Source organism: Aquarana catesbeiana, linkage group LG07 (genome assembly GCF_042186555.1).
Source record: "Aquarana catesbeiana isolate 2022-GZ linkage group LG07, ASM4218655v1, whole genome shotgun sequence".
NCBI lineage: Eukaryota > Metazoa > Chordata > Amphibia > Anura > Ranidae > Aquarana > Aquarana catesbeiana.
The window spans coordinates 207928440-207949600 of NC_133330.1; positions in this window are offsets into that span (position 1 = coordinate 207928440).

Sequence of the window (21161 nt, forward strand, 5' to 3'; positions counted from 1 at the left end):
TGAAGACAATTGCTGTTGTTCTGATCCTAATAATACCACAGGCAGGCAGCTGCAGTTTTTATAGTTAGTGTACTGTGTCCTCTGCACAGTGTGTACCTAAAGGTACCTGAAGAAAATTGCTGGTGCTCTTCTGATCCTATTAGTACCACAGCCAGGCAGCTACAGTATTTACAGTTAGTGTACTGTGTTCTATGCACAGTGTGCACCAAAAGCTACCTGAAGAAAATTGCTGGTGTTCTTCTGATCCTATCAGTACCACAGGCAAGCAGCTGCATTATTTACAGTTAGTGTACTGTGTCCTCTGCGCAGTGTGTAAATAAAGTTACCCGAAGGAAACTGCTTGTGTTCTTCTCATCCTATTAGTACCACAGGCAGGCAGCTGCAGTATTTATAGTTAGTATACTGTGTCCTTTGCACAGTGTGCACCTAAAGCTAACTGAAGAAAATTGCTGGTGTTCTTTTGATCATATTAGTACCACAGCCAGGCATCTACAGTATTTACAGTTAGTGTACTGTGTCCTCTGCATAGTGTGCACCTAAAGCTATCTGAAGAAAATTGCTGGTGTTCTGATCTTAATAATACCACAGGCAGGCAGCTGCAATATTTACAGTTAGTGCACTGTGTCCTCTGCACAGTGTGCACCTAAAGCTACCTGAAGACAATTGCTGGTCTTCTGATTCTATTAATACCACAGGCAGTCAGCTGCAGTATTTACAGTTAGTGTACTCTGTCCTCTGCACAGTGTGCACCTAAAGCTACCTGAAGACAATTGCTGTTGTTCTGATCCTAATAATATCACAAGCAGGCAGCGGCATTATTTATAGTTAGTGTACTGTGTCCTCTGCACAGTGTGCACCTAAAGCTAACTGAAGACAATTGCTGGTCTTCTGATCCTATCAGTACCACAGGCAAGCAGCTGCAGTATTTATAGTTACTGTACTGTGTCCTCTACACAGTGTGCACCTAAAGCTACCTGAAGACAATTGCTGTTGTTCTGATCCTATTAATACCACAGGCAGGCAGCTGCAGTATTAAAAGTTAGTGTACTGTATCCTTTGCACAGTGTGCACCTAAAGGTACCTGAAGAAAATTGCTGGTGTTCTTCTGATCATAATAGTACCACAGCCAGGCATCTACAGTATTTACAGTTAGTGTACTGTGTCCTCTGCACAGTGTGCACCTAAAGCTAACTGAAGTCAATTGCTGGTGTTCTTCTGATCCTATTAGTACCACAGGCAAGAAGCTGAAGTATTTACAGTTAGTGTACAGTGTCCTCTGCACAGTGTGCACCTAAAGCTACCTGAAGAAAATTGCTGGTGTTCTTCTGATCCTATTAGTACCACAGGCAGACAGCTGCAGTATTTACAGTTAGTGTACTGTGTCCTATGCACAGTGTGCACCTAAAGCTAACTGAAGACAATTGCTTGTCTTCTGATCCTATTAGTACCACAGGCAGGCAGCTGCAATATTTACAGTTAGTGTACTGTGCCTCTGCACAGTGTGCACCTAAAGCTACCTGAAGACAATTGCTGTTGTTCTGATCTTATTAATACCACAGGCAGCTGCAGTATTTATAGTTAGTGTACTGTGTCCTCTGCACAGTGTGCACCTAAAGCTACCTGAAGACAATTGCTGGTGTTCTTCTGATTTTATTAATACCACAGGCAGGCATCTGCAGTATTTACAGTTACTGTACTGTGTCCTCTGCACAGTGTAATGTGTCCTCTGCACAGTGTGCACCTAAAGCTAACTGAAGACAATTGCTTGTCTTCTGATCCTATTAGTACCACAGGCAGGCAGCTGCAATATTTATAGTTAGTGTACTCTGTCCTCTGCACAGCATGTACCTTAAGCTACCTTAAGGAAATTGCTGGTGTTCTTCTGATCCTATTTGTACCACAGGCAGGCAGCTGCAGTATTTACAGTTAGTGTACTGTGTCCTCTGCACAGTGTGCACCTAAAGCTACGTGATGAAAATTGCTGGAGTTCTGATCTTATTGATACCACAGGCAGGCAGCTGCAATCTTTACAGTTAGTGTACTCTGTCCATTGCACAGTGTGCACCTAAAGCTACCTGAAGAAAGTTGCAGGTGTTCTTCTGATCCTATTATTACCTCAGGCAGGAAGCTGCAGGATTTACAGTTAGTGTACAGTGTCCTATGAACAGTGTGCACCTAAAGCTACCTGAAGAAAATTGCTGGTGTTCTTCTGATCCTATAAGTACAACAGGGAGGAAGCTGCAGTATTTACAATTAGTGTACTGTGTCCTCTGCACAATGTGCATCTAAAGCTACCTGAAGACAATTGCTGTGGTTTTGATCCTATTAATACCACAGGCAGGCAGCTGCAGTATTTACAGTTAGTGTACTGTGTCCTCTGCACAGTGTGCACCTAAAGCTAACTGAAGACAATTGCTGGTCTTCTGATTCTATTAATACCACAGGCAGGCAGCTGCAGTATTTACAGTTGGTGTACTGTGTCCTTTGCACAGTGTGTACCTAAAGGTACCTGAAAATTGCTGATGTTCTTCTGATCCTATTAGTACCACAGCCAGGCAGCTACAGTATTTACAGTTAGTGTACTGTGTCCTCTGCACAGTGTGCACCTAAAGCTACCTGAAGAAAATTGCTGGTGTTCTTCTGATCCTATAAGTACCACAGGCAGGCAGCTGCAGTATTTACAGTTAGTGTACTGTGTCCTTTGCACAGTGTGTACCTAAAGCTACCTGAAGACATTTGCTGTTGTTCTGATTCTATTAATACCACAGGCAGGCAGCTGCAGTATTTACAGTTAGTGCACTGTGTCCTCTGCACACTGTTCACCTAAAGCTACCTGAAGACAATTGCTGTTCTGATCTTATTAATACCACAGGCAGCTGCAGTATTTACAGTTAGTGTACTGTGTCCTCTGCACAGTGTGTACCTAAAGCTACCTGAAGACATGTGCTGTTGTTCTGATTCTATTAATACCAAAGGCATTCAGCTGCAGTATTTACAGTTAGTGCACTGTGTCCTCTGCACTCTGTTCACCTAAAGCTACCTGAATACAATTGCTGTTCTGATCTTATTAATACCACAGGCAGCTGCAGTATTTACAGTTCGTGTACTGTGTCCTCTGCACAGTGTGCACCTAAAGCTACCTGAAGACAATTGCTGTTGTTCTGATCCTATTAATACCACAGGCAGGCAGCTGCAGTATTTACATTTAGTGCACTGTGCCCTGTGCACAGTGTTCACCTAAAGCTACCTGAAGACAATTGCTGTTCTTCTGATTCTATTAATACCACAGGCAAGCAGCTGAAGTATTTACAGTTAGTGTACTGTGTCCTCTGCACAGTGTGCACCTAAAGCTACCTGAAGACAATTGCTGGTGTTCTTCTGATTCTATTAATACTACAGGCAGGCATCTGCAGTATTTACAGTTACTGTACTGTGTCCTCTGCACACTGTTCACCTAAAGCTACCTGAAGACAATTGCTGTTCTGATCTTATTAATACCACAGGCAGCTGCAGTATTTACAGTTAGTGTACTGTGTCCTCTGCACAGTGTGTACCTAAAGCTACCTGAAGACATTTGCTGTTGTTCTGATTCTATTAATACCAAAGCATTCAGCTGCAGTATTTACAGTTAGTGCACTGTGTCCTCTGCACTCTGTTCACCTAAAGCTACCTGAAGACAATTGCTGTTCTGATCTTATTAATACCACAGGCAGCTGAAGTATTTACAGTTCGTGTACTATGTCCTCTGCACAGTGTGCACCTAAAGCTACCTGAAGACAATTGCTGTTGTTCTGATCCTATTAATACCACAGGCAGGCAGCTGCAGTATTTACATTTAGTGTACTGTGCCCTGTGCACAGTGTTCACCTAAAGCTACCTGAAGACAATTGCTGTTCTTCTGATTCTATTAATACCACAGGCAAGCAGCTGAAGTATTTACAGTTAGTGTACTGTGTCCTCTGCACAGTGTGCACCTAAAGCTACCTGAAGACAATTGATGGTGTTCTTCTTATTCTATTAATACTACAGGCAGGCATCTGCAGTATTTACAGTTACTGTACTGTGTCCTCTGCACAGTGTGCACCTAAAGCTACCTGAAGACAATTGCTGTTGTTCTGATCCTAATAATACCACAGGCAGGCAGCTGCAGTTTTTATAGTTAGTGTACTGTGTCCTCTGCACAGTGTGTACCTAAAGGTACCTGAAGAAAATTGCTGGTGCCCTTCTGATCCTATTAGTACCACAGCCAGGCAGCTACAGTATTTACAGTTAGTGTACTGTGTCCTATGCACAGTGTGCACCAAAAGCTACCTGAAGAAAATTGCTGGTGTTCTTCTGATCCTATCAGTACCACAGGCAAGCAGCTGCATTATTTACAGTTAGTGTACTGTGTCCTCTGCGCAGTGTGTACCTAATGTTACCTGAAGGAAACTGCTGGTGTTCTTCTCATCCTATTAGTACCACAGGCAGGCAGCTGCAGTATTTATAGTTAGTATACTGTGTTCTCTGCACAGTGTGCACCTAAAGCTACCTGTAGACAATTGCTGGTGTTCTGATCCTATTAATACAACAGGCAGGCAGCTGCAGTATTTACAATTAGTGTACTGTGTCCTCTGCACAGTGTGTACCTAAAGCTACCTGAAGACAATTGCTGTTGTTCTGATCCTATTAATACCACAGGCAGGCAGCTGCAGTATTAAAAGTTAGTGTACTGTGTCCTCTGCACAGTGTACACCTAAAGCTAACTGAAGAAAATTGCTGGTGTTCTTTTAATCATATTAGTACCACAGCCAGGCATCTACAGTATTTACAGTTAGTGTATTGTGTCCTCTGCACAGTGTGCACCTAAAGCTATCTGAAGAAAATTGCTGGTGTTCTGATCTTAATAATACCACAGGCAGGCAGCTGCAGTATTTATAGTTAGTGTACTGTATCCTCTGCACAGTGTGCACCTAAAGCTAACTGAAGACAATTGCTGGTCTTCTGATTCTATTAATACCACAGGCAGGCAGCTGCAGTATTTACAGTTAGTGTACTCTGTCCTCTGCACAGTGTAAACCTAAAGCTACCTGAAGACAATTGCTGTTGTTCTGATCCTGTTAATACCACAGGCAGGCAGCTGCAGTATTTACAGTTAGTGTTCTGTGTCCTTTGCACAGTGTGCACCTAAAGGTACCTGAAGAAAATTGCTGGTGTTCTTCTGATACTATTAGTACCACAGCCAGGCAGCTACAGTATTTACAGTTAGTGTACTGTGTCCTCTGCACAGTGTGCACCTAAAGCTATCTGAAGAAAATTGCTGGTGTTATTCTGATCATATTAGTACCACAGACAAGCAGCTGCAGTATTTACAGTTAGTGTACTGTGTCCTCTGCGCAGTGTGTACCTAAAGCTACCTGAAGGAAATTGTTGGTGTTCTTCTCATCCTATTAGAACCACAGGCAGGCAGCTGCATTATTTATAGTTAGTGTACTGTGTCCTCTGCACAGTGTGCAGCGAAGGCTACCTGAAGACAATTGCAGTTGTTCTGATCCTATTAATACCACAGGCAGGCAGCTGCAGTATTTAAAGCTAGTGTACTGTGTCCTATGCACAGTGTGTACCTAAAGCTACCTTAAAGCGGGGGTCCACCTATCTATCGTTTTTTTTTTTTTTTAGTTCATTCACAAACTTTTCTTCTCAGCATTACATACTCACATATTGTGTGTAATATGTCCTCCTGTGTCAGATTTCGTTGGAAAGAATAACTTATATTATACACTGCAGGCGGTTTCCATCTTCATTGTGGGCATTTGAAGTTTGTTGTTCTGATCCTATTAATACCACAGGCAGGCAGCTGCAGTATTTATAGTTAGTGTACTGTGTCCTCTGCACAGTGTGCACCTAAGGCTACCTGAAGACAATTGCTGTTGTTCTGATCCTATTAATACCACAGGCAGGCAGCTGTAGTATTTACAGTTAGTGTACTGTGTCCTCTGCACAGTGTGCACCTAAAGCTACCTGAAGACAATTGCTGTTGTTCTGATCCTATTAATACCACAGGCAGGCAACTGCAGTATTTACAGTGAGTTTACTGTGTCCTTTGCACAGTGTGCACCTAAAGCTGCCTGAAGAAAATTGCTGGTGTTGTTCTGATACTATTAGTACCACAGCCAGGCAGCTATAGCATTTACAGTTAGTGTACTGTGTCCTCTGGACAGTGTGCACTTAAAGCTACCTGAAGACAATTGCAGTTGTTCTGATCCTATTAATATCACAGGCAGGCAGCTGCAGTATTTACAGTTAGTGTACTGTGTCCTCTGCACAGTGTGTACCTAAAGCTACCTTAAGGAAATTGCTGGTGTTCTTCTGATCCTATTAGCACCACAGGCAGGCAGCTGCAGTATTTATAGTTAGTGTACTGTGTCCTTTGCACAGTGTGCACCTAAAGCTACCTGAAGACAATTGCTGTTGTTCTGATCCTATTAATACCACAGACAGGCAGCTGCAGTGTTTACAGTTAGTTTACTGTGTCCTCTGCACAGTGTGCACCTAAAGCTACTTGAAGAAAATTGCTGGTGTTGTTCTGATACTATTAGTACCACAGCCAGGCAGCTATAGTATTTACAGTTAGTGTACTGTGTCCTCTGCACAGTGTGCACCTAAAGCTACCTGAAGAAAATTGCTGATGTTCTTCTGATCCTATTAGTACCACAGGCAGGAAGCTGCAGGAATTACACTTAGTGTACCGTGTCCTCTGAACAGTGTGCACCTAAAGCTACCTGAACACAATTGCTGTTGTTCTGATCCTATTAATACCACAGGCATGCAGCTGCAGTTTTTACAGTTAGTGTACTATGTCCTTTGCACATTGTGCATCTAAAGTTACCTGAAGAAAATTGCTGGTGTTCTTCTGATCCTATTAAAACCACAGGCAAGCAGCTGCAGTATTTATAGTTAGTGTACTGTGTCCTCTGCACAGTGTGCACCTAAGGCTACCTGAAGACAATTGCTGTTGTTCTGATCCTATTAATACCACAGGCAGGCAGCTGTAGTATTTACAGTTAGTGTACTGTGTCCTCGGCACAGTGTGCACCTAAAGCTACCTGAAGACAATTGCTGTTGTTCTGATCCTATTAATACCACAGGCAGGCAACTGCAGTATTTACAGTGAGTTTACTGTGTCCTTTGCACAGTGTGCACCTAAAGCTGCCTGAAGAAAATTGCTGGTGTTGTTCTGATACTATTAGTACCACAGCCAGGCAGCTATAGCATTTACAGTTAGTGTACTGTGTCCTCTGGACAGTGTGCACTTAAAGCTACCTGAAGACAATTGCAGTTGTTCTGATCCTATTAATATCACAGGCAGGCAGCTGCAGTATTTACAGTTAGTGTACTGTGTCCTCTGGACAGTGTGCACTTAAAGCTACCTGAAGACAATTGCAGTTGTTCTGATCCTATTAATATCACAGGCAGGCAGCTGCAGTATTTACAGTTAGTGTACTGTGTCCTCTGCACAGTGTGTACCTAAAGCTACCTTAAGGAAATTGCTGTTGTTCTTCTGATCCTATTAGCACCACAGGCAGGCAGCTGCAGTATTTATAGTTAGTGTACTGTGTCCTTTGCACAGTGTGCACCTAAAGCTACCTGAAGACAATTGCTGTTGTTCTGATCCTATTAATACCACAGACAGGCAGCTGCAGTGTTTACAGTTAGTTTACTGTGTCCTTTGCACAGTGTGCACCTAAAGCTACTTGAAGAAAATTGCTGGTGTTGTTCTGATACTATTAGTACCACAGCCAGGCAGCTATAGTATTTACAGTTAGTGTACTGTGTCCTCTGCACAGTGTGCACCTAAAGCTACCTGAAGAAAATTGCTGGTGTTCTTCTGATCCTATTAGTACCACAGGCAGGAAGCTGCAGGAATTACACTTAGTGTACCGTGTCCTCTGAACAGTGTGCACCTAAAGCTACCTGAACACAATTGCTGTTGTTCTGATCCTATTAATACCACAGGCATGCAGCTGCAGTTTTTACAGTTAGTGTACTGTGTCCTTTGCACATTGTGCATCTAAAGGTACCTGAAGAAAATTGCTGGTGTTCTTCTGATCCTATTAAAACCACAGGCAAGCAGCTGCAGTATTTATAGTTAGTGTACTGTGTCCTCTGCACAGTGTGTACCTAAAGCTAAGTGAAGGAAATTGCTGGTGTTCTTCTGATCCTATTAGTACCACAGGCAGGAAGCTGCAGGAATTACACTTAGTGTACCGTGTCCTCTGAACAGTGTGCACCTAAAGCTACCTGAAGTAAATTGCTGGTGTTCTTCTGATCCTATAAGTACCACAGGCAGGCAGCTACAGTATTTTCAGTTAGTGTACTGTGTCCTCTGCACAGTGTGCACCTAAAGCTACCTGAAGAAAATTGCTGGTGTTCTTCTGATCCTATTAGTACCACAGGCAGGAAGCTGCAGGAATTACACTTAGTGTACCGTGTCCTCTGAACAGTGTGCACCTAAAGCTACCTGAACACAATTGCTGTTGTTCTGATCCTATTAATACCACAGGCATGCAACTGCAGTTTTTACAGTTAGTGTACTGTGTCCTTTGCACATTGTGCATCTAAAGGTACCTGAAGAAAATTGCTGGTGTTCTTCTGATCCTATTAAAACCACAGGCAAGCAGCTGCAGTATTTATAGTTAGTGTACTGTGTCCTCTGCACAGTGTGTACCTAAAGCTAAGTGAAGGAAATTGCTGGTGTTCTTCTGATCCTATTAGTACCACAGGCAGGAAGCTGCAGGAATTACACTTAGTGTACCGTGTCCTCTGAACAGTGTGCACCTAAAGCTACCTGAAGTAAATTGCTGGTGTTCTTCTGATCCTATAAGTACCACAGGCAGGCAGCTGCAGTATTTACAGTTAGTGTACTGTGTCCTTTGCACAGTGTGCACCTAAAGTTACCTGAAGACAATTGCTGGTGTTCTTCTGATTCTATTAATACCACAGGCAGGCAGCTGCAGTATTTGCAGTTAGTGTACTGTGTCCTCTGCACAGTGTGCACCTATAGCTACCTGAACACAATTGCTGTTGTTCTGATCCTATTAATACCACAGGCATGCAGCTGCAGTATTTACAGTTAGTGTACTGTGTCCTTTGCACATTGTGCATCTAAAGGTACCTGAAGAAAATTGCTGGTGTTCTTCTGATCCTATTAATATCACAGGAAAGCAGCTGCAGTATTTATAGTTAGTGTACTGTGTCCTCTGCACAGTGTGTAGCTAAAGCTAAGTGAAGGAAATTGCTGGTGTTCTTCTGATCCTATTAGTACCACAGGCAGGCAGCTGCAGTATTTATAGTTAGTGTACTGTGTCCTCTGCACAGTGTGCACCTAAAGCTACTTGAAGACAATTGCTGTTGTTCTGATCCTATTAATACCACAGGCAGGCAGCTGCAGTTTTTCCAGTTAGTGTACTGTGTCCTCTGCACAGTGTGCACCTAAAGCTACCTGAAGACAATTACTGTTGTTCTGATCCTAATAATAGCACAGGCAGGTAGCTGCAGTATTTACAGTTAGTGTACTGTGTCCTCTGCACAGTGTGTACCTAAAGCTACCTTAAGGAAATTGCTGGTGTTCTTCTGATCCTATTAGTACCACAGGCAGGCAGCTGCAGTATTTACAGTTAGTGTACTGTGTCCTCTGCACAGCGTGCACCTAAAGCTACCTGAAGACAATTGCTTGTGTTCTCATACTAATAATACTACAGGCAGGCAGTTGATTCTGCTAGCTGCAGTATAATCAATATATATATATATACACATCCCAGATTTTTGCAGCTACATCTCACTTCAGGCCATTAGTATGTCTGGAAGGCCAACAAGGAGAGGCAGACAGTCACAAGCCAATAAAAGAGGGCAAGCAGGCTCTGTCTAGAGGCAACAGTGCTTGTCGTGGACACGGTGCATCCTCATCAGCATGTGGCCGTGGGACACGCTTGTCCTCTTCCCTCAGCTCAATGGCATCAATCACTTCTTCCCTAGACTCACCATGTCCTCCTGAGGAGTCCCCCGAACTGTTTGACCACCATGTTGGGTACATGCTCCAGGAAGATGCCCAGTGTTTTGAAGGCTCTGATGATGGTACCCAGCTAGAGGAAGGCAGTAACGTGAGCCCAGAGAGAGAGGGTGCCCAAGAAGGACAGCAATCTGACAGTCATGTTCCCCCAGCTGCAGCATACTGCTAGGTTTGCTCCAGTGATGAGGAGGGAGGGGATGATGAGGAAGTCACTGACTCTACATGGGTGCCTGATAATAGAGAGAGGAGGAGGAGGAGGCACATCTCCAATGAGGCAGGATGCCCTCCAGGAGCCAACTTAAGGGAAGCACACCGACTGCATCACACCACAGAGCTCCGCATGTGCAGGGCGCTGCTGTCTCTGTGCGTTATTCCAAAAGTTCTTTGGTGTGTGCCTATTTTGAGATGAGTGCATCAGATTGCACTGCTGCTATTTGCAACATATGTCTCAAGCGTATCTCACGTGGCCAAAACATCACCCGCTTGGGCACCACATGCTTGACCAGACATATGTCGACCTGCCATGCAGTTCGTTGGCAAGCGTACCTAAAAGACCCACACCAAAGAACAAAGCAGACCGATCCTTGCTTTTCATCAGCTGGGATCTCCAACCCCACTATACCTTCAGTACTTTCTGAAACCTGCACTGAGAGGAATGAAGATGTAGAATTAGGTGTGTCACAGTCAAGTACTTGCGGGCAATCTGCTATCGGTACACTGACGTCAGATTGTACCAGGCAAATTTCCCTGCCCCAGCTGCTGCACCGCCGAAAGAAGTTTGCTCCCAACCATCCACATGCCAGCGGTTGAATGCTAGCTTGGCTAAATTGCTAGCACTTCGACAGCCTTTTCAGTTGGTAGACTCTGCCCCCTTCCGTGAGTTTTTGGAATGTGAGGTTCCTCAGTGGCAGGTTCCCAAATGCTACTTTTTCTCACGGAAGGCGATTCCGGCTCTCTACCGGCATGTGGAAGGCAATGTTTTGAAATCGCTGGACAGGGACGGCCAGCAGGAATGGACAGGGACGTTACCTATCTTTCACCATGCACTGGGTGACTCTTCTGGCAGCTGGGAAGGATGCAGGACAGGGTGCAGTAGTGTTGGAGGTTGTTCAGCCACCACGCCTCCAAAATTCTACTAGTGGTGATTCTGCCACACCTCTCTCCTCCACCTCCTCCTCTTCTTCTTCCTCCATGACCTCTTCCTGTGCTGATTTGTCCTCAGTACCAGCGGTGTTCAATAGGCATTCAAGGGGCTATGCAAGCATGCAGGCAAAACGATGCCATGCGGTGCTTGAGCTGGTGTGCTTGGGGGACAGGAGCCACACTGGGGAAGAGATTCTGTCAGCTCTGCAGGGGCAGGTTCAGAGGTGGTTGATGCCATGCCAGCTTAAGCCAGGTATGGTGGTTTGCGACAATGGCACCAACCTCCTCTCCGCCCTCTGACAGGGACAACTGACCCATGTGCCCTGTTTGGCTCATGTCCTTAACTTGGTGGTGCAGCGGTTCTTGGGCAGGTACCCGGGTTTACAGGATGTCCTGAGGCAGGCCAGGAAAGTCTGTGTGCATTTCAGCATGGTCATATAATGCCAGTGCTTGGCTGGCTGACCTCCAAAAGGAATTGATCCTGCCCAAGAACCGCCTAATCTGTGATCAGGTGGAACACAACTTTGGCCATGCTGCAGTGGCTGCACACACAGCAGAGGGCCATCAATGAGTACCTATGCAACTATGGCACCAGGACAGGGTCAGGGGAGCTTGTTTTTTTCCCCAGGCCAGTGGGCTATGATCAGGGATGCATGCACTGTTCTGTCACCATTTTAGGAGGCCACGAGGATGGTGAGCAGTGACAGTGCATGCAAAAGTGACACTGTCCCTCTTGTCCACCTGTTGAAGCACACGCTGCATGGAATAATGGACAGGGCACATGAGGCAGAACAGAGGGAGGAAGAGGAGGACTTCCCTACCTCTCAAGGCCCCCTTTATCCAATCCGTGTTTCTGCATGCCCACCAATCGCACAGGAAGAGGACAAGGAGAAGGAGGAGGATTGTGTCAGCGTGGAGGTGGAGCCTGGCACTCAGCAACAGCAGCAGTTTTCAAGGGATCATTTACAGTACCAAGAAACCCATAGACTTGTACGTGGCTGGGAGGAGATGGCTGCGGATCATGTTGTCCTTAGTGACCCAGAGGACTCTGGACCGAATGCCTCAGCAAACCTACACTGCATGGCCCCCCTGATCCTGCAAAGCCTGCGGAAGGATCCTCTTATTCGTGGTATCAAGGGGAGGGATCATTACTGGCTGGCAACCCTCCTTGATCCACATTACAAGGGTAAGGTTGCGGATCTTATCTTGCAGTTGCAGAGGGAGCAGTTGATGAAACATCTTCAGGAGGCCTTGCTAAAAGGTTTGTGCAACGCATTTCCAGAGCCCGGGAGGTTACAATTTCCTGGTCCTCCTGGACCGTGTTGCTGAGGCTTTGGTCAGTCACAGAAGGTGTTGTGGAGAAGGTGGCCATCTGACCGATGCGTTCAGACAATTTTTTAGTCCGCAGCTCCAAGGTATGATCGATTCCAGCAACCATTGCCAGCGTCTGATTCACATGGTGCAGGATTACCTAGGGGCAAGATCAGACTTGGACACCTTTCCCACTGAAAATCCTCTGGGTTACTGGGTCTTGAGGATGGATCACAGGCCAGAGCTTGCACAGTATGCAATTGAGCTACTGGCCTGTCCTGCATCCAGCGTTTCTTTCAGAACGCACATTCAGTGCTGCTGGAGGCTTTGTAACCGATCACAGGGTGCGCCTGCCCACCGAATCGGTCGATCGGCTGACTTTCATAAATATGAATCAGTCTTGGTTCACCAGCTACCAAGCACCTTATGCTGATGCAACCGAATATTTTTTTTTTAATGTGAGTTCCCTTCAAGACTGCCTGTGCTGATGCTGAGTGACTATCCAGTTGTGCTTAGTGACAATCCTCTTCCTCCTCCATTTTCATGCTGATAGCTTGTAAGAACATTTTTGGTTCTGGGCACCGCCACCAGTGGCTAAGGCCCAATTTTTCTGCCCCTATTTAACAGGGGCATGTAATTACAATCTTTGATGCAATACTTTGCAGCAGGGCTCATTCCTGCACTCCAACTATAGTATCTGTGAGGGGTTGCAGTGTTGTGGCACCAGCACCAGTGCCCAAGGCCCAATTTTTCAGCCCCTGTTTAACAGGGGCATATAATTACAATTTTTGATGCAATACTTTGCAGCAGGGCCCATTCCTGCGCTCCAACTATAGTATCTGTGAGGGGTTGCAGTGTTGTGGCAGCAGTGGCTAAGGCCCAATTTTTCTGCCCCTGTTTAACAGGGGAGTGTAATTACAATTTTTGATGCAATACTTTGCAGCAGGGCTCATTCCTGCACTCCAACTAGAGTATCTGTGAGGGGTTTCAGTGTTGTGGCACCAGTGCCTAAGGCCCAATTTTTCTGCCCCTGTTCAACAGGGACATGTAATTACAATTCTAATATTTCACAGCAGGGCCCATTCCTGCGCCCACCAAGAGTAACTGTGAGGGCTTACAGTGTTGTGGCAAAACCACCACCACCAAAGGCCCAATTTTTCTGCCCCTGTTCAACAATGGCATGTAATTACAATTCTTGATCTAATATTTCACAGCAGGGCCCGTTCCTGCACTCACCAAGAGTAACTGTGACAACACCAACAGGTAAGGCCCCAATTTCTGCAGAGTATATAGGGCAGGCCCCTACTTTCAAACATCCAACTTACAAACGACTCCTACTTACAAACAGAAGGAGACAACAGGAAGTGAGATGAAATCTACACCTAGGAAGGGTAATTCTCTCCTGTAAGAGTTTATATGGGAAAAACATGTCTCCTCTCCACTGATGCCTTATCACCAATCTTTGTTTCACTAAAAACCCCAAATTTTCAAAAAATATTTGTCATTGGGACAGAAAGTGAGGTGAAATCTTCTGAAGAGGTGCACAGACAGCAAAACAAATGTTACAGGGGTGATAACCCTTCCTTATGTTTTCCAAAAAGCTTAAAAATAGATTTTTTGGCTGGTGCTACACTTTAAAAATATACCAGTTCAAAATTACAAACAGATTCTACTTAACAACAAACCTACAGTCCCTGTATACTGCTGTTCAGAGTATATAGGGGCTGGTAATGGGCTGGGGGGGGGTTGTCAGCGAAATTTGGTTGTACGCAAAGCACACAGCCAAATCTCCTGTTTCTAATCATAATAACAATTTTGACTAATGATATAAATGCATCTCACCTTTTGATCATATGTCTTTCCTCTGGTGTAGCTCATCCTCTGGTGTGTGCCTCATGCTCACAAATAATCACATCCTCATGCTTCCAGTTCCAAAAAACCCACTGCCTGCTCAGCTGTGTGCTCACTCTTTCTTTGCATAACAGGAAGTCCCCAAAGCTCGAGGGTTTGGCCTCCAACAGCCAAAAATACATCTTACAAAGCTTGTGACCTCACAGGATATGACCTCACAGGATATCAATGAACATATAAGGATTTAACAACACAGGAAAATGCAACAACCAATGAACAATGACTATAGGAGTCTTATGGGTGTGTCTGAGCAGAGACAGGGTGCATGTATGTTTTTAGAAGCCACATGGCTTTTAAACATTAACCCTGTCTCCAACCAGAACAACCCAAAAGACTCCCGTATTTCCGTTGATAGAAATCCCTATTATACATTGTTCCAGAGAACAATGTATACCTGGATTATTCTACTGTCTTTGTGGATGAGAGATTATCGGCAGGCGTACACTCATTGGGCCACAAATGTGTTGATCAGGCACACAGGGGCAACATGAGAGCACACTCGTTAAACCGATAATGTCTTTGCAGAGCGAACGCATCCCCACCAGACGATCGTTCTGTGCATTGCACAGGGGCCCTTTGCTGGCGGACATGTCCTCTCTCCGCAAACACCTCTCTCCAAACACCAGGAAGTTTTCCACTACCTAACAGGTCTCAGCCAGCGTCAGTCTGCCCCAGTCAGCTCTTTAGAGTGGCCTGTGATTGACATTTTTCTCAGTGATTTTCATCCATATTGTCGGGACTAGACATTACATTAAAGCTACAAGCAGTTTTAAATGACTTTTTTTCCTTTAGAAATGTCATTTTGTGCAGGGACAGTTCTAAACACGGGAAATACATGCCACTTCACAGGCATACTATAGACACCTCCCAGGTACGATATTTAAACAAATATTTCACTTTTTTTTTCACTTTAAGCATCATTAAAATCACTGCTCCCGAAAAAACATCAGTTTTTAAAACTTTTTTTGCATTGATACATGTCCCCTGGGGCAGGATCCATGTCCCCAAACCCTTTTTAGGACAATAACTTGCATATTAGCCTTTAAAATTATCACTTTTGATTTCAAACGTTCGAGTCCCATAGACTTTAACGGGGTTCTAAAGTTTGCGCAAACTTTCGGTCCTTTCGCAGGTTCTGGTGCTAACTGAACTGGGGGGTGTTCGGCTCATCCCTATTCCCCACTTCTTTAGGACCGTACATACTGTATATTGCAAGTGTGTTATATACAGAGTTTCTTATTCCATATCATAAATCATCAAAACAACAGAGGAGAGGAATACAAGATATGTCTTAGATGGTTTGCCTACCGGCCCATAGAATATATTCTGGACCTATTAAGGCAGAAGTAAACGTAAATATCAAAAAGGGGGAAAATAAATATCCGGTGTATAGCAATATACACCGAATGATGTGAATCCCAATATCTATTTAAGATAGAGGGGATGAATCCAAAATACCAAGAAAACCAGGCATCTCTGTGACGATCACATATGCTGGTATTGTGGTAGGTACATATCCACCTCTCCTCTGGCAAACTTTGCCCATCCCTAGTCAGGAAACCCTTAAACGTATCCAGTTCATGCCTGATCAGATTGCACTCCACAGCAAAGTGATCAATGAGATCCATGAGGGCAGATTTGCAAGATTCAATGGCTTGCAGAATGACTGCAGTGTTGGAAGAGTCGGCATTGTCAGGAAAGGGAGACGGTGATGCTGACAGCGAGTAAGCCATTTGTGAGGGAAAGGAGCTACTGCATGTACAAGCTTCCAGCTTATGAGGCAAGATACCGCACGTGTCTGTCAGGGGCCCAGATTGCAGCTTGACAGGCTTGCCATGGAGGTAGAAGGAGAAGTTATGCTGCTGAGGAAGTGTAGATGACAGCCCTGGAGCTTCAGATAATGGCGCTATGAAGCAGGATGGACAGAGCTTCCCTGGGACATGTCTGCTTTCCTTAACATCTTGGCTCAAAGAAAAATGTTTTTAATGAGTGTATATTTTGAGCTATTATTAAAATACTTAACTTGAAGCAATTTTTAAAATGTATTTATTTATGTTTTACAAGCATGTACTATATCGAATATAAAGATTTTAGATCAGCCACCAGACGGGGCTATCAGTGGTTCAGTGTAATTTACAAAAAAATTTACACTATTTATGATTTTGATTTCAAGCAGCAATATACTGCAAAAAACTGAGAATTCAAATGTCTAATGCTTGCAACCAGCCTATTAGTGTCTACACTGTGGGTGATTGCAGAGTTTTCTCCTGAACAAGGACTTTATTTCAAACGCTATGGATTTTTTATTTGCAATACTACATTTATAGTGCTGCATATCATAATATTTTTCAGCCTTATAGTGTTGACGCTTATTAGGCAGGTAGGCTGGACAGTGTAATTTCTCAATTTTTCTCTTAACAACACTTGACATTGACTACATAGGGAGTGCATGTTTTTTTTTTTATTAGTCTTCGACTCATAGATTTGCCTTGCGAGAGGAGGCAGTAAAAGAAACCATTGTGCAGCACTTCAAAGTAGAAACCCTGTAAATATTACGATCAAATACAATTGTCCATATATACAAATATAACTACAATTTCTAAATGTTTTAAACATTAACACAAACTGATCTTTTTTAAAGATATTTACTTGTGAAGCTGCCAATGACATCATTAGCACATGCGCTCTGAAGGAACAACATACCCGTGCTGTGAACTGCGTTCATGTGCGGGAGTTATGTTACTGTGGCTCGTCCAATCAAAGGACCGGAGCCTGCCAACCTGGAAGGAAGTCTGGGTGAAGATGGAAGCCAGTGCAGGGCTTAGTTTTAAGTTTCACATAATGTGCTAGTATGCGATGCATTATAACTTTGCAGTTTACTACCGCTTTAATACATAGCTGCATTCACAGTTTTTTTTTTTTATCTGTCTAAAGATCAGTTTTCATAAACCTGGAACCATGGGCATCTACACCTGCTGACAAAAGGGTGCTATAAGTCAAAGCACCCAAAGAATTCATCTCATCATAATCATCAGTTGCACATTTCTGTTTTCCTTTCTTTATCTCTAAAGCATGCAGCCCAAGGCAGAAGAATACATTAGAAACTGTGTATTTTATGTCAATTATATCTGCAATCACTCATATGCTTCTATGTAGTATTTTGAACTTTTGATACCTAAAGAATTTTTCATCTTTAAAGGGTAAGAAAAAGTTCCCACAAATTAGGTGCCAATCTATTTCTCAGGACCAGAGAAGTATACAGTGCCAAACTGTGCATATACAATGGATTTAAAAAGCCGGCGGAGGAAAGTAAACAATCCTATCTAGGTAAGTATAATAATGTGGTGCGAGGAACTGGGCTACACCTGCTTAGAGTGTGAGGACTTTAAGGGAAAGTTTCCCTACCCTTTAAAGTGCAACTATATAGTAGGCAAATTGAGAAAATCAGTACATACAGCTATTTAATGGAACTGCCACTTTTACTTTTGTAAAAACTCATTCATTTAAAATCCCCCCGCCAATTACAGCAGGGCATATAGTATATTGACTAATGTCAGGAAAGATGAAAGAGGGCATCCTGCATCACATGGTGACCCATACTGACATCAGTGCTCCTTGTGATGTCACAGGAGCAAAGAAGAGGATTACAACATTCAAAGTTAAAGTGTTACTAAACCCACAACAGTAAAATCAGTCTGTATATGCAGTAAAGCACACTTGTTATACTCACTGTGGAACCTAAGGGGTTAATACTCTGCATTGTGTAAAAAGGCCTCTTGATCTTGTATGCACAGATCCTCCTCTTCTTCCACAGGGCCAACCAGCACTGTCCAGACAGAGGGTCAAGGGTCCTGGACCCTGATAGGACAGCTCAGTGCAGCATGAAATCTCCTTCTACAAGCTTTAACAAGGCACTGATAGAGGTCACAAGACTGCTATATATTGCTGATGAGAAAAGGTATTTAGCTGTTTATATTTACTAAAACAATTGCATTTCCATGTTCTGCGTACTAGGAGACCAGCAATAGTGAATGCAGGGTCTTGGGTTTAGTAACACTTTAACCACTTCAGCCCTGGAAGGATTTACCCCCTTCCTAACCAAGCCCTTTTTGTGATATGGCACTGCAACGCTTTAACTGACAATTGCACGATCGTGCGATGTTGTACCCAAACAAAATCAATGTCCTTTTTTTCCCACAAATAGAGCTTTCTTTTGGTGGTATTTGATCACCTCTGCGGTTTTTATTTTTTGCGCTATAAACAAAAATAAAAAGACAATTTTGAAAAAAAAGCAATATTTATTCCTATAATGAATATCCCCCAAAATATATAAAAAAACGAATTTCTTCCTCAGTTTAGGCCAATATGTATTCTTCTACATATTTTTGGTAAAAAAATTGCAAGCGTATACTGATTGGTTTGCGCAAAAGTTATTGCGTCTACAAAATAGGGGATAGATTTATGGCATTTTTATTATTCATTTTTTTATTAGGAATGGCGGCGATCTGTGATTTTTATCGTGATTGTGACATTGCGGTGGACAGATCAGACACTTTTGACACTATTTTGGGACCACTGACATTTATACAGTGATATAAAAATGCACTGATTACTGTGTAAATGTCACTGGGAAGGGGAGGGTTTAAACACTAGGGTGTGATTAAGGGGTTAAGTGTGTTCCCTCAGTGTGTTCTAACAGTAGGGGGGTGAGCCCACTAGAGCATGAGATCACTAGGAGCAATAGATCTCTGTCATGTTGCTAGGCAGTAGGGATGAGCCGAACACCCCCCGGTTCAGTTCGCATCCAGAACATGCGAACAGGCAAAAAATTCATTTGAACACGTGAACACTGTTAAAGTCTATGGGACACGAACATGAATAATCAAAAGTGCTCATTTTAAAGGCTTATATGCAAGTTATTGTCATAAAAAGTGTTTGGGGACCTGGGTCCTGCCCCAGGGACATGTATCAATGCAAAAAGAAGTTTGAAAAATGGACGTTTTTTCAGGAGCAGTGATTTTAATAATGCTTAAAGTGAAAAAATAAAAGTGTAATATTCCTTTAAATTTTGGACCTGGGGGTGTCTATAGTATGCCTGTAAAGGGGTGCATGTTTCCCGTGTTTAGAACAGTCTGACAGCAAAATGACATTTCTAAAGGAAAAAAAGTCATGTAAAACTACTATCGCTAGCGCCGGCTATAATGAATTGTCCGTCGGGCAATACACATAAAAGTTCATTGATAAAAACGGCATGGAATTTCCCCACAGGGGAACCCCGCGCCAAAATTTAAAAAAAAAATGGCGTGGGCCCCCCCCAAAAATCCATACCAGACACTTATCCGAGCACGCAACCTGGCAGGCCGCAGGAAAAGAGGGGTGTACGAGAGAGCGTCCCCCCTCCTGAACCGTACCAGGCCACATGCCCTAAACACTGGGAGGGTGCTTTGGGGTAGCCCCCAAAGCACCTTTTCTCTATGTTGATGGGGAGAAGGGCCTCATTACCACAACCCTTGCCCGCTGGTTGTGGGGGTTTACAGGCAGGGGGGCTTATCAGAATCTGGAGGCCCCCTTTAACAAGGTGACCCCAAGATCCTGCCCCCCCCTGTGAATTGGTATTGGGGTACAAATGTACCCCTATCATTTCACAAAAAAAGTGTCAAAAAGGTTAAAAAACACAAAAGACGGTTTTTGACAAGTCCTTTATTAATTTCTTCTTCTTTCTGCTTCTTCTTCCATCTTCTTTCTTCTGGTCTTTCTTCGGGGTTCTTTTTCTTCCTCCATCTTCTTCTTCTCCATCTTCTTCTTCTCCATCTTCTTCTTCCTCTGCTCTTCTCGTCCCGCATCTTCCTCCGGCTTCTTCTCCGCTCCGTCTGCACGATCCACCTCAGTGGGAGTCTTCCGCAGTTTGACGCTTCGGTTCTTCTGACACTTCTAATATAACGGAGGGCGGGGCCACCTGGTGACCCCGCCCACCTCTGACACACAGGGACTTCACAGGAACTTCCCTCTGGCTTTCCCCGTGTTGTCAGAGGGGGACGGGGTCACCCAGTTAGCCGCTGATGATGGAGTGACGTCTGGGTACATGGTTTTGCGCACCCGTGCCATTCTGCCAAAGTAAGCAAAGAAAGAGACTTAGGTGTATAAGTATATATTGTATATACACACTATAACACCAAAAGTATTGGGACACTTGCCTTTACACGCACATGAACTTTAATGGTTTCACAGTCTTAGTCCATGGGGTTCAGTATTTGAGTTGGCCCACCCTTTGCAGTTATAACAGCTTCAATGCTTCTGGGAAGGCTGTCCACAAGGTATAGGGGTGTTTCTATGGAAATGTTTGGCCATTCTTCCAGAAGAACATTTGTGAGGTCAGGCACTGATGTTGGACGAGAAGGCCTGGCTCGCATTCTCCCACTATTCGCACTATCCCAAAGATGTTCTATCGGGTTGAGGTCAGGACTCTGTGCAGGCCAGTCAAGTTCCCCCACCCCAAACTCTCTCCTCCATGTCTTTATGGACCTTGCTTTGTGCTCTGGTGCGCAGTAATGTTGGAACAGGAAGCAGCCATCCCCAAACTGTTCCCACAAATTTGGGAGCAGTCAGTGCCACCTATCAGTGCCAATCATGTTGCCTATCAGTGCCACCTATCAGTGCCCATCAGTGCTACCAATTAGTGCCCATCAACACTGCCAATCAGTGCCGCCAATAAGTGCAGCCTATTAGTGTCCATCAGTGCCAATCAGTG